The 12,516-nt window shown below is 45.8% G+C and overlaps 1 protein-coding gene across 12 annotated transcripts in view; it reads right to left on the minus strand.

The window, feature by feature from the left end:
- The window catches only part of BLTP1 (bridge-like lipid transfer protein family member 1), a 1,988,102-nt gene that overhangs the window by 869,815 nt on the left and 1,105,771 nt on the right, over window positions 1–12,516 (minus strand). The window lies entirely within an intron of this gene.

The following is a 12,516-nucleotide window of genomic DNA, read 5'->3' on the forward strand; positions in this document are numbered from 1 at the left end:
GGAGTGCCCCAACCCGCCCCTTACTGAGTGATAAGGAGGATACGGGACACGGTCCCTTTAACTGGAGATTCTTTGGCGATGCGTCTCCACCCCCCGACGACGTCACCACAACCACTGCAATAAGAGACGAAGACTCGCGGCAATGGGTGTGCGTCGACACCGGTGATTAGGAAGGAGACCCGAGAGAGAGCAGTGCTATACGGAAGTAGAAGATCAGAGGAGATGAGGAAGAGATCGGAGGAGACGAGGAAGGACCAGGCAGAGGTACCATCGGAAGCCCAGGGTGCGCCAGGAGGTCAATGACACCACGCTTCGCCGGGCCACGCTCCAGGAGGAGCGTGGCTTTCACAGGTACAGGAACGATTCACAGGGTGGTTCGGGATGAGGGATAACGCCAACTCCTAACGCGCTGATTATCACTCGTGTTCCCGCTTGCACCCTATCCCGTACACAATCACTCGTTTTTACTTTGATAGCGTGGCACGTTTGTGGCGCCCCTCACTAACCCTCCCCGAAATAGCATTCACTAGCAGAGCATTTATACTGCTTCTCCCTTTGTTTTTCCTCTCACGCCACCACTACCAAGGAGAGTGCAACTCGCCGAAGAGTGGGGTCCCGGGAGGAGGAGCCGACCCACCTCGGAAGAACCCGATACACGGGCCGCAAGGCGGAAGCTGGCCCCTATTCTCCCAAACGGACTAACTTATGTCAAAACCCTGTTTAAATAGACGTAGCTTTCGACCATTTACTGCCTCCCACTACAACTGGTGTCAGAAGTGGGATTTCCATCCCAATCCATCAGTAACCCCGTGATGGACGCAGTCATCCAACATCTGATAAAGGGACAAGAGAAGTTGGAATGGGCAATAGAGTGGCAAATGTCGTTGGCCCAGGCCAACAGGGAAGTATTTAGGAACACTATCCCGGCCCAGATGGATGGCCGACACAAGATGGCTCAAGAACCAGGAGGGGTACCGGCAAGAGAGCATCCGGGCACAGCGCACGGACCCTCTAGTGTCTCCCTGCAGAAATACGCGGCGGGGGAGGACCCAGACGCATTTCTACTGAACTTTGAGCGGGCAGCCAAAGCTTGCGGCTGGCCCAAAGAGACGTGGCCGTTTTTTTGGCCCCTTTACTAACTGAGGAAGCCCAATCTGCGTACCAGGTGGCTAACGCCATTAGGGACAGCCCCTACCAAGAGATAAAAGACACAATTCTGGGCCACCTCGGCCTGGATGCCGCAGCGTATCGAGTACGGTTCAGAAAAGAAAGAGGTGTGTGAGGGAAAAACCCCAAAACATTGTTCTTCTGCCTTAAAACAGCCGCCGACAAGTGGCTGAGACCGACTACCAGCACCAAAGAGGATATAATGAACCGCATCTATATTGAACACTTCCTTGAAGCCCTCCCCTATGGCACACAACGGTGACTTAAGCAACACCCCCACCTTACCCCCAAACAGGCAGTTGAAATGGCCACTACCTACTCGCGGGCTCAACCAAGGACACCGATATGGGAAAACGAGAAACCCGGCCGCTCGACACCCTTAAAAGTAGAGAAGAAGCAAAAACCTGTGGTTGACTGCCCAAAAACTCGACCTGCCAGAACCGAAACACCAACGTTCAGAGGTCCTCAATGCTTTGAGTGTGGCGACTGGGGCCACATAGCCCGACTGTGCCCCAAACGGAAACCAGCTGATGAGCCCATGGAAGTGGGCTACATCCCTAAATCAGTGTTATTCACTGCAGAGATGGGGAACTCCTTTTATGTAAGTGTACAGGTGAACCGAAGGGTGGTAAAAGCCCTGTTACACTCTGGCTGCAGGCAGTCCATGGTGCAAAAACATCTCATTAGGCCCTCCCAGTACGTACCCGACACCTTAGTACACATACGGTGCGTAGACGGGGATGTGAAGCCCTAGCATCCATCACCATCACTCCGATACCGGGTACTCCTTGCACTGTAAGAGTAGGAGTATAAGAAAAGCTACCCGAAGAGCTTATTCAGGGGACAGATAACCCCGATTTCCTGTTTCTGTTCTTAAACACTATGGAGAAAAGGGAACCTAGAACAGGAAACGTGAAGGACCCTTGTCTAACACAACCTGCCCTCATCACACCGAACCCTGGTTGCTAGAATGGAGCTTCAGGTTCACGTAGGCCAATGACACAACCCTATTCAATGCATGGGAGACAGCCCACGTTACACAAAACGATTCATCTCCCCCATACCCCCACTTCCTAATCAAAGAAGGCCTGCTATACCGAAAAGGAAATATGTATGATCCAGCACAGCTCCTGGTTCCTAAATCCTTCAGGAAACAGATACTCTTTTAATCCCATACACACCTGACCGCTGGTCATACGGGCACAGAAAGGACGACCCAAAACGTCCTACGCCATTTCTTTTGGCCAGGATTGTACAAGGACATAAAGACCCATTGCCAACAGTGTGAGGTGTGTCAGAAGAAGAACCTGCAACGGCCGCCAGCAGTCCCCCTGCAACCTCTACCAGTGCTCGGAAAGCCATTTGAGAGGGTTGGAATGGATTTGATTGGACCGCTACCCAAAACTCAGAAAATAAAACAGTACGCGTTAGTCATCGTTGACTATGAGACCAGGTTTCCGGAAGCGTTTCCCCTCATTGCACCTACCACCAAGAATATGGCAGACCGACTCCTGGAGCTCTTCTCAAGGGTAGGATTCCCACGAGAAATCCTAACGGATCAAGGAACCCCGTTTATGTCCCATCTGATGAAGCAAGTGTGCCGCTCCCTCGACCTCCACCATTTACGTCCGTCCGTGTACCACCCCCAAACCGACTGACTTGTCGAGAGGTACAACCGCACCTTGAAGGCCACCCTAAAGAAAATGCTGGCTGTGGAGGGCAGGGAATGGGATTGTCTCCTGCCACTGGCCCTATACATACTCCGAGCCCAGGTCCAGAGCAGCCTTCCTTATAACATCTCGAACGAGGAGCAACCCAGGTCCCTATTAGAAATGACCAAAGACGCATGGGAGAAGAGGAGAAGAAAAACCTTCTGGAATACATGCAACAGCTAAAGGCCAAGATCGGGAAAATGAGAGATCTGGCATATTCCAACCTTGACAGAAGCTGAGAAAACCAGAGGGCCTGTTACGACAAAGGAAAGAAGTGGAGGAGACTGGGTGCTCGTTTTGCTGCTTCCTTCAACTGAGAAATTCCAGTCCGAATGGCTAGGTCTATATAGAGTGATCGGGATCATCGGCAATACAACATACAGGGTGCAGATCACGCCAAACCGAAAGAAGACATATCACATCAATTTGTTAAAGAAGTGGTTGGGCCCCCTCCCTAAGACAGGCCATCTAACCATACCAACATCCCCGACGGGAGACAGCACCATCAACCAGCTCGTCGTGAACGAGGAATTGACCGTGGAAGAAAAAGCTGGCCTCCTCGAAACACTGATCCCATTCTCGGCCCTCTTTACCGATACCCCTGGAAGGACTACGCTGGCCGAACATCAGATCAAGACCAAAACGGGGAAAACCGTAAAACAAAAACCCTATAGGATCCCAGCCGCAAGGAGAGCCGCAGTCAAGAAAGAAGTGCAAGACATGCTACGATTAGGTGTCATACGCCCCTCAGTGACTGGTCATCACCAACAGTGATGGTACCCAAGCTGGATGGGTCAACGCGCTTTTGCATGGACTTCCGAGTCTTGAATTCGATCTCTACATTTGTTGCCTACCCAATACCGAGGGTCGAGGAACTCATCGAAAAATTGGGGGATGCCAAATATATTACCACGTTCGATTTGACCAAAGGGTATTGGCAGGTGCCCCTGCGAGAAGAGGACCGAAGAAAGACTACGTTCGCGACATCGTAAGGCCTGTATGAGTTTAACGTCCTCCCCTTTGGTTTACACGGGGCACCTGCCACCTTCCAGAGGCTCATGAACACAGTGCTCCAGGACTATCCTATCTTTTGTTCAGCCTATTTGGACGACATCGTGGTTTTCAACACAACGTGACAAGAACATCTATAACACCTACGAATCATCCTTCAAGCATTGGAACGGGCAGGCCTCCACATAAACTCACGAAAATCCCGAGTGGCCTACAAAAAAGTGAAGTACCTGGTGTATGTTCTGGCACATGGTATGATAGCCCCCCAGGAGGAGAAGGTACGGGCCAGACAATGACTCCTTTTCCCACCACCAAGAGGGAACTCCGAGCCTTCCTAGGACTGTTGGGATACTACAGACGAGTTATCCCTCAGTTTTCGGAGGTAGCTTCCCCCCTGACAGATCTCCTTCGTAAAGACAGCAGTCCTAAGCTACTGCTACACCCCACCAAGGACATGAAGGAAGTATTTCATAGGTTAAAGAAAACCCTCACCACCGGCCCAGTACTGTCCTCTCCGAATTTTAACAGTCCCGTCATCCTAAACACAGATGCATCTAACTATGGGTTGGGAGCTGTACTATCACAGATAGCAGAGGATGAGATAGAACACCCTGTTTTGTATATTAGTCCCAAACTGTTCCCAAGGGAGACTAAGTATCCGACCATAGAAAAAGAATGCCTGGCGGTGAAGTGGGCGGTAGATAAGCTAAGGTACTACCTAGAGGGCCGACCCTTCACTCTGTACACTGATCATGCTCCTCTGCAGTGGATGTGTAAAACCAAGTCCCAGAACCCTAGGGTTCTCCGCTGGTTTTTAATGCTGCAACCCTTTTCCTTTAAGGTCCGACACACAAAGGGGAAAGAAAATGGGAGTGCCGATTACCTGTCCCGAGTATTTCCTCTCCCCGATCGGGAGAATCCAAGGGAGGGGGTGTGTAGCGTTGTGGGATCCTCAGGAGTGGACAGTGATGACAAGGTGGACTGCAACATCTCTCTCTCCCCCTCTTCTTTCACAGCAGCAGGACGCCTGGAGTGCCCCAACCCGCCCCTTACTGAGCGATACGGAGGATACGGGTGACGGTCCCTTTAACTGGGGATTCTCTGGCGACGCCTTTTCAACCCCCCCCGACGACGTCACCACAACCACTCCAATAAGAGACTAAGACTCGTGGCAATGGGTGTGCGTCGACACCAGTGATGAGGAAGGAGAACCGAGAGAGAGAGCAGTGCTATACGGAAGACGAGGAAGGACCGGGCAGCCCGAGGTGCGCCAGGAGGCCAATGACACCACGCTTCGCCGGGCCACGCTCCAGGAGGAGCGTGGCTTTCACAGGTACGGGAACGATTCACAGGGTGGATCGGGAGGAGGGATAACGTTAACTCCTAAAGCGCTGAATATCACTCGTGTTCCCGCTTGCACCCTATCCCGTACACAATCACTTGTTTTTTCTTTGATAGCGTGTTACGGTTTTGTGGTGCCCCTCGCTACCCCTCCCCGAAATAGCATTCACTAGCAGAGCAATTATACTACTTCTCCCTTTGTTTTTCCTCTCACGCCACAACCACCAAGGAGAGTGCAACTCGCCGAAGAGCGGGGTCCCGGGAGGAGGAGCCGACCCACCTCGGAAGAACCCGACACACTGGCCGCAAGGCGTAAACCGGCCCCTATTCTCCCGAACAGACTAGCTTATGTCAAAAACGTGTTTCGAAGAATAAAGCCCTGTTTAAATAGACGTAGCCTCCGACCATTTACTGCCTCCCCACTACAGTCACGCTGAGAAGCCATTGAGGAAACTTGCTGCAAAGCCTATGGCTCTGTTTGAGAAAGACCAGTGAGCATACTCCTTGTTGTGTTTCCGGTCAGAGAAGTCTTAGGGCAATTGCCCACGGCCTTCCAAGGGGCCTTTTCAGAAAGTGAACTTTTTAATCTTTTGACCTCTGCCCATTTTATTTCTCTTCCTAAACCTCCCTGCCTACCTCTACCACTGACAGTCTCTCTATCCCGTATGTTCTTAAGGATTTTTGGGGCCCTGGGTAAGACATATTTCAACTGTTTTTGTGTGGCCTAGTACTTTTTTTTAGTTTTGTGTTTTGTGTGATCTAGTACTGTTTGGCATCATAAAAGGATTGATTTAGTAGGAAAAAGGTGACAAATTCAAAAATTGTTCCATACAAGAGCCCCTTAAATAGGTCCTTAAGGTGACACTGTGTCCGGTTTGGGAAACAGCCTTTACCATGCAAGCCTTTCCCATGCAATGCCTTTTCAACACATAACAATAAAGTGATATGGGCATTTTTAGGGTTTAGGGGTGTGTAAGGGTATAGGGTGGTGAGGGTATTTTTAGGGTTGGTTATAGGGTGGTAAGGGCATTTTTAGGGCTTCGGTGTGGGTAAGGGTATAGGGTACTAAGGGTATTGGGTGGTATGGGTAATAAAAAAAAGGGGAAGGTTTGAGGAATCTCTCCCCTAAAAAGAAAAAAGAACATTTCTTTTTTTATTTTGAAAGGTTGGGGGAGGCTATATTTATATATTTCTCTACAGGTGTGGGTTTGATTCACCTTACATTTACTTATCTTACATGGTAAACCCATGTGTTGTAAACGCATTGAGTGGTAAAGGCATTGCACTGTAAAGGTATTGTGGTAAAGGCATGTGTTTTAAAGTTGAACAGCCGTCCGGTTCAGAGCACAAGTCATTTTCTTCCAGTGCCAACACTGAAAGTGTGTATAAGCAAGCAAAGAAGGCATGCAAAATGTATTGATATAATACACAAGATGGCGGAAACTGCATCTTGAGAAACAATAACAGAGACAAGTGGATCTAATTGGCCAGATTCAGGTCTGAGCAGTATTGTTCATTAGCCCAGCAGTGTTATTTATCCTGTTATTATCCAGCTTGACTTAGCCTGGTTGAAGGCGGTCCTCTTGGAGCATGAGAGGGAGACAGGCACGATGAGCATCGGCAAAGCCAATAGGTCTGTCTTTAATGTGCCAAAACCTCCAAACATGGGCATCCACAAAGGCTGCTTTGATATGGTGCACACACAAATACTTTTTAGTACATTAACAGACAGCCATACTGCTTTGCCAGTGCTGGGGAAATAGTACCAAAACAGTTTGTTTTCTGCATAGAATACCTATATGACATATAGAATTGGTGATACAGGTACATTTTAGGGATGCGGAAGTAGGTCGGGGGGCTGTACTGCACCATGATTATGGATATGTTCAGAATAAATCTGATAATTTGAATGATGAATTCAAACTCGTTGAGGAAGAAAGATTCCATTATAGGAAACCAGAGCCACTGGGTAAAACACCCCTCAGAGAAGCTAGCACAATCAAGATTGCACGCCTTTCGAGAAATGGATAGCCTCTGGAGCAGTCATGATGGGAACCATTTAAATATCTATAACATTCAGCTAGAAACAGAGCTCACTGAAGCTTCATGGAGTCAACACTAGCAAGTTTTAGTTAGTACATCTCTTGCATACAGGGGAGGGACGCACACTACAAAGTAATTTTTTCACAACTTTAGTTATTGGTTTTCAAAAACTGAATAGTCACGTTATAATAGAATGAATTAATAGGTCACCGTATAATTTACAAAGTCACATAGCAAACCAAGTTAATCAATAATAAAATACTCCACATTAGAAGTCAACAACAAATACCAGTGTTTACATTGAAGGTAACCAATGATGATGAGCAAGGAGCACACAACCCAATGGGATTTACCATACCAAATGCATATAGATTTACTAACAGGGCTGCAACATTTCTTCTCCCTCACTAGCATAATGCATAATCTACAATGGAATTCTGGAATTCGTATTTCTTTTTTTTTTTTTAAGATTTCAATAGTTTATTGGTTGTTTTTGAACAGATTTGAACAAATAATATAGCACATACGGAAAAACAAATGTATATATGCAAAGAGAAATTGACATAATACAATAAAGATTGGATTGAAGGTGACACGATGGCAATGTAAAAACAATGTGCGGGATAAATTGTCAGCAACAAGTCGAGATGAATGGACGACGGTAGCTGTCACCTCATATAACCTCCGATCCACAATAATATAATATAATATACATAAACAAAATTCAATGTTATGTAAAATAGAATACTAGAAAAATAGAAAAACTAGGAAGCAAAAGAAATATCGCTAACTATAGATTACTACTAGGTTAAGGTATGTGCATACAGGATATGTGCTTTTAAGGTACAGTGAGCTAATGTGAGGGCAATGAAATGGTCATATGGCCTGACCTTCATGACTCCCAAATCATGGCGGTTTATGAGATGTGAAGTATCGATCTAGGCTGTCCCACATGTGTCTGATTTGGGATTTCCATGGAGAATTTTGTAGGGCCACATTGTCAGCCCCCCTTAAGTTGGAGACCCAGTTCAGCCAGCACTTGAAAGATGCTTTCCGCACATCTTTCCAATTATTTAGGATAACCTTAGTCACTGCTGTCAGGAGTAGGCCTAGATGCGCCCTATCGTTGTCATTTAGGGCTTCTACTCTGAGGAAGTCAAATGTCAGCGTGGAAAGTTCTCTTTTGAGGGAGCATGAAAAGAGATTGGAGATGAAGTCAAAAATACTGTCCCAAAAGGGTATCACATATCTGCAAAATAGTAATAGATGGGTTAAGTCTCCTATCTCTTCATTACAGTTCCAGCGTGTAGGATTGTCACAGATTTTGTGTGTATGTAAGCGGGCCGGTGTCCAGTAGGCCAGAATTTAGTCTGGGAAAGAGCTGGTGAAATGTTATTCCTCGAGTCAGAGTTCCAGGTTTTGGTTCCATTCGGCCTCAGACAGCGGGGAAGAGGAGTGTGATTCCCAGAAGGATTTAATCTTATTGTTGATGGTGGAGTGTTGTGGGCGGATTAATTTGTAGATCCAAGAGACTTGATGTCCTAGTTTGTTTATTCTCGCTATGTATTGTGGCAGGGAGGGTGGTGAGGGCAAAAGATTAGCTTTCGTCAGTGCTGCTTTTATTTTAAAAAAAGTTATAGAACTCTAAGGGGTCTAGGTTGTATCTAGTCTGAATGTCTTTGAATGTTAAGGGGTAAGCTGAATCGAACAGCTGATATGGAAATAATATTCCACTATCAATCCAGGTTTCAATGTGCAGTGTTTTCCCTTTGTATAAGCTTTTGAGGTTATCCCAGAGGGGCTCGAGATTAGAGCTACAAATGCTGGTATCTAAATATTTGTCCAATTTCAATAGCGCAGCCTTAGTGTTTTTAAAAATTGATTTTGAACAAGTGACGACGGTGAAGTTTGAGGTTAGAAGGGCTGCTGGGGTGAGATTTTTGAGAAAAGATTTTTCTATTTCTAGCCAGACTGGGGTATATTCTTCCGGTGGGACAAGCCAGTCCGAACCTTGTTTTGCTAGAAATGCTGTTTAGTAAAGTTTGAAGTCCGCTAGGTTTTCCCCCGCCTTGGATTTCTCTAGTCTGAGTTTCTTCATACCAATTCTGGCCCTTTTCCTATTCCATAAAAAGTTTGAGAGCAGGGCGTCCAACTTGTGGTGGAATTCGTCCAACAATATAAGGGGAAGCATGGTAATTAAATAGTTCACTAGGGGCGTAATCATCTTGATGGTCTCAATCCTCCCCCACCATGTGATGAATCTAGGGGACCATGCCTCGAGGAGGGTTCTGATTTTTCCCAGGGTGTTGGTTTCATTATGTTGGAGTGACTCTAAGATAGTACTACCAAATTCTATTCCCAGGTATTTGATATATCCCGGCTGCCAAGTAAGTCCCGAATCTCCTAGTACCTCCCGGGTGCAGTGGACATTTAAGGGTTTAACTTCGGATTTGTCCCGGTTTAACTTGTAACCGGAATGGCTTGAGTAAATATCTATGGAATGAATCAGGGCCTTAATGGACGAGCACGGGTCTTCTGTGACTGTAAGGATATCATCCGCATACGCGGCAAGTTTCACTTGAGAATGTCCAAAAGTTACTCCTTTTATATCATTATTGCGCTTGACTTCTTGGATTAGTGGTTCTAATGCTAACAGGAATAGGGAGGGGGAAAGAGGGCAACCCTGCCTGGTACCTTGTTCTAATGTAAAGGTGTCCAAAAGAGTACCATTAATCGCTATGCGGGCAGTGGGATCTGAATACATAGCCATGACCATGTCTATGTAAGGACTACCTAGGTTAAAAGATGTCATACAGTGTCTCAAGAATGACCACGACACTCTGTCAAACGCTTTTTCAGCGTCCAGAGTGATGGCGATAGAGGGGACAGACTACAACCCTGCCTTCTCAAGTAAGTGACATAAGAGTCTAGTGTTGTCATTTGACATTCGGTATTTGAGGAAGCCAACCTGAGAGTTGCTGATTAGTTTAAGGAGAACCTCATTCAATCTCACCGCTAGGATTTTTGCATATAATTTACAGTCCTGTAGTTTTTGGGTAAAAGAGGGTCTTTCCCTTCCTTCGATTGAACGATGATATAAGCTTCTTTCAATGAAGTCGATGTGCGACCCTCTCTGGTAATGGTATTGAATACTTTTAATAAGTTTGGCTGAAGGGAGCCACCAAATGTCTTGTAGAAATAAGCTGAGAAGCCATCGGGGCCCAGGGCTTTGTTGCTTTTGAGAGATCTGATCGAGTAGGTTAATTCTTTTTCAGATATGGGTTTCCCTAGTTCAGCATTCTCTGATTCTGTCAATCTCGGTAGGTTTAGGGAGTCTAAATAACTAGTACATACTTCCGAGTTTATTGTTAGTTTACTTTTATATAGATCTTCGTAGAAGGAGTGGAAGGCTTGTACGATCTCGTTATGTTTTGTTTGAATGTTATTATTAGAGTCTTTGATCGAGGAAATCGTGAACTGTCTCTGTTTGTGTTTAAGGTATGAGGCTAATAGTTTGCCCGCCCTGTTTAATTCGCAGAGCTTGAGTGCCTTGAATTTGTTGATCCACACTGCCACTCGCTTACTCACGATTTTATTATATTCATATTTTTTCTTAACAAGTTGGTCTAGGGTATCTTTGTTGTCTAATGTCCTGGCGTGGGAGGCTTCTAGGAGTTTGATTTCTTTCTCCAATGACTCTAATTCTGATAATTTTTTATTGATTCGTGCTTTAATTCCAATGATGACCCCTCTGATGGTCGCTTTTAGAGCGTCCCACAATGTGAATGCAGCTGTGTTGGGAGATCATTATATTTAATGTATTTGTGAATAGCCGAGTCGATCTTTTCTTTGTCAGGTGGGTTAGTGAGTACTTCCTCGTTGAAACGCCACCTTTTAAGAGGGAGAATGGAATGAGTACCAGCTAGTTTGGTGTTAATGCAAGAGTGGTCTGATACTAGTATAGGGGCTATGTCCGTTTGGTCTATAAGATGTGTATATGCACCTGAAATTAAAATTTAATCAATCCTAGTATAGGAATTATGCGGGGCGAAATAAAACGTATAATCCCTTGTGTCGGGGTGTTGGAGGCGCCATGAGTCTCTAAGATTAAACTTCGAGCAGATTTTGTTGAGAACTACGTGTGAGCGTGTTGGTTGATAACTACATTTGGATTGACGGTCAATGAGTGGATCTAAAGGCAAATTGAAGTCCCCCTACACGGAGATCATCTTGGGGGAAGCTCTCGATTGTATCCAAAATCTTTTCCCAGAAGCTGGGCTCATCGGAGTTAGGGCCATAAATATTGAGGACATGAATGGAGTCGTCACCCCTTTTCAGGTGTGTGACTAATATCCTCCCTTCATCATGTGTGTGTGAAACAGTGGAAACATTGGATTTTCTGGCTGTAAGAGTAAAGACTCCTTTTTTCTTATGGACTGCAGGTGAGCAGAAGATATGGGAGATCCAGTTGTGTTTAATAAAGTCTACATCCGCCTCTGAGAGTTTCGTTTCCTGAAGAAGAATGATGTCGCCCTTGGACTTGGCCAGATAATCAAAGATGTTTTTGCACTTGCCTGGGTGATTTAGCCATTTTACATTCAGCGAGACTATATTTAGGTCCTCTGCAATGACTTTAACCTGAGCCATCTGTAGAACTATAAGTCGCTATGTAGAGGAGTCAGCCTGTAGAGATAGAATGTGCCCTTGCCCTCAAACACTGCACTGTAGCACTTCTTTACAAACCCCAAAGAACTGGCGCAACACTTAGAAGCAGATCCAGTACAAGAGATGGACCATTTTGCAGGGGTCTCTAACAAACGGCAGACTTGATATCCTTTATATAATAGTGTTTTTGTTATGGTCACTCTTCTACATGCTCTGATGTTCTGATGCTCTGATGTTCGCACAATACATTTGTATAGTCTCAATCATAATTGTTCACTACAGTAAGGCAGTTAAGTAGGCACAATTAGTGGCTGTACTGCTTTATGTTTCTTCATGGTAGGCACTGTACCATTACTTAGATATGTTGTTCATTGAATTGACTGGCAGAGACTTGCTCTGTGGGGTTGTCAGATAACCACTTTACGGGTTAACAGGTTAACAAGTTGATAAGATAAAATACAAATACTCACTAATAGCGGCTTACGATACTATGGGGGCTCCCTATGATAGATTGCGAGTACCGCTACCATATAGTATGGTACTATAATTATTTTATTGTAAAACACTCAAGACGAAA

The sequence above is a fragment of the Triturus cristatus genome, chromosome 2_2, assembly GCF_964204655.1.
Source record: "Triturus cristatus chromosome 2_2, aTriCri1.1, whole genome shotgun sequence".
In the NCBI taxonomy this organism is placed as follows: domain Eukaryota; kingdom Metazoa; phylum Chordata; class Amphibia; order Caudata; family Salamandridae; genus Triturus; species Triturus cristatus.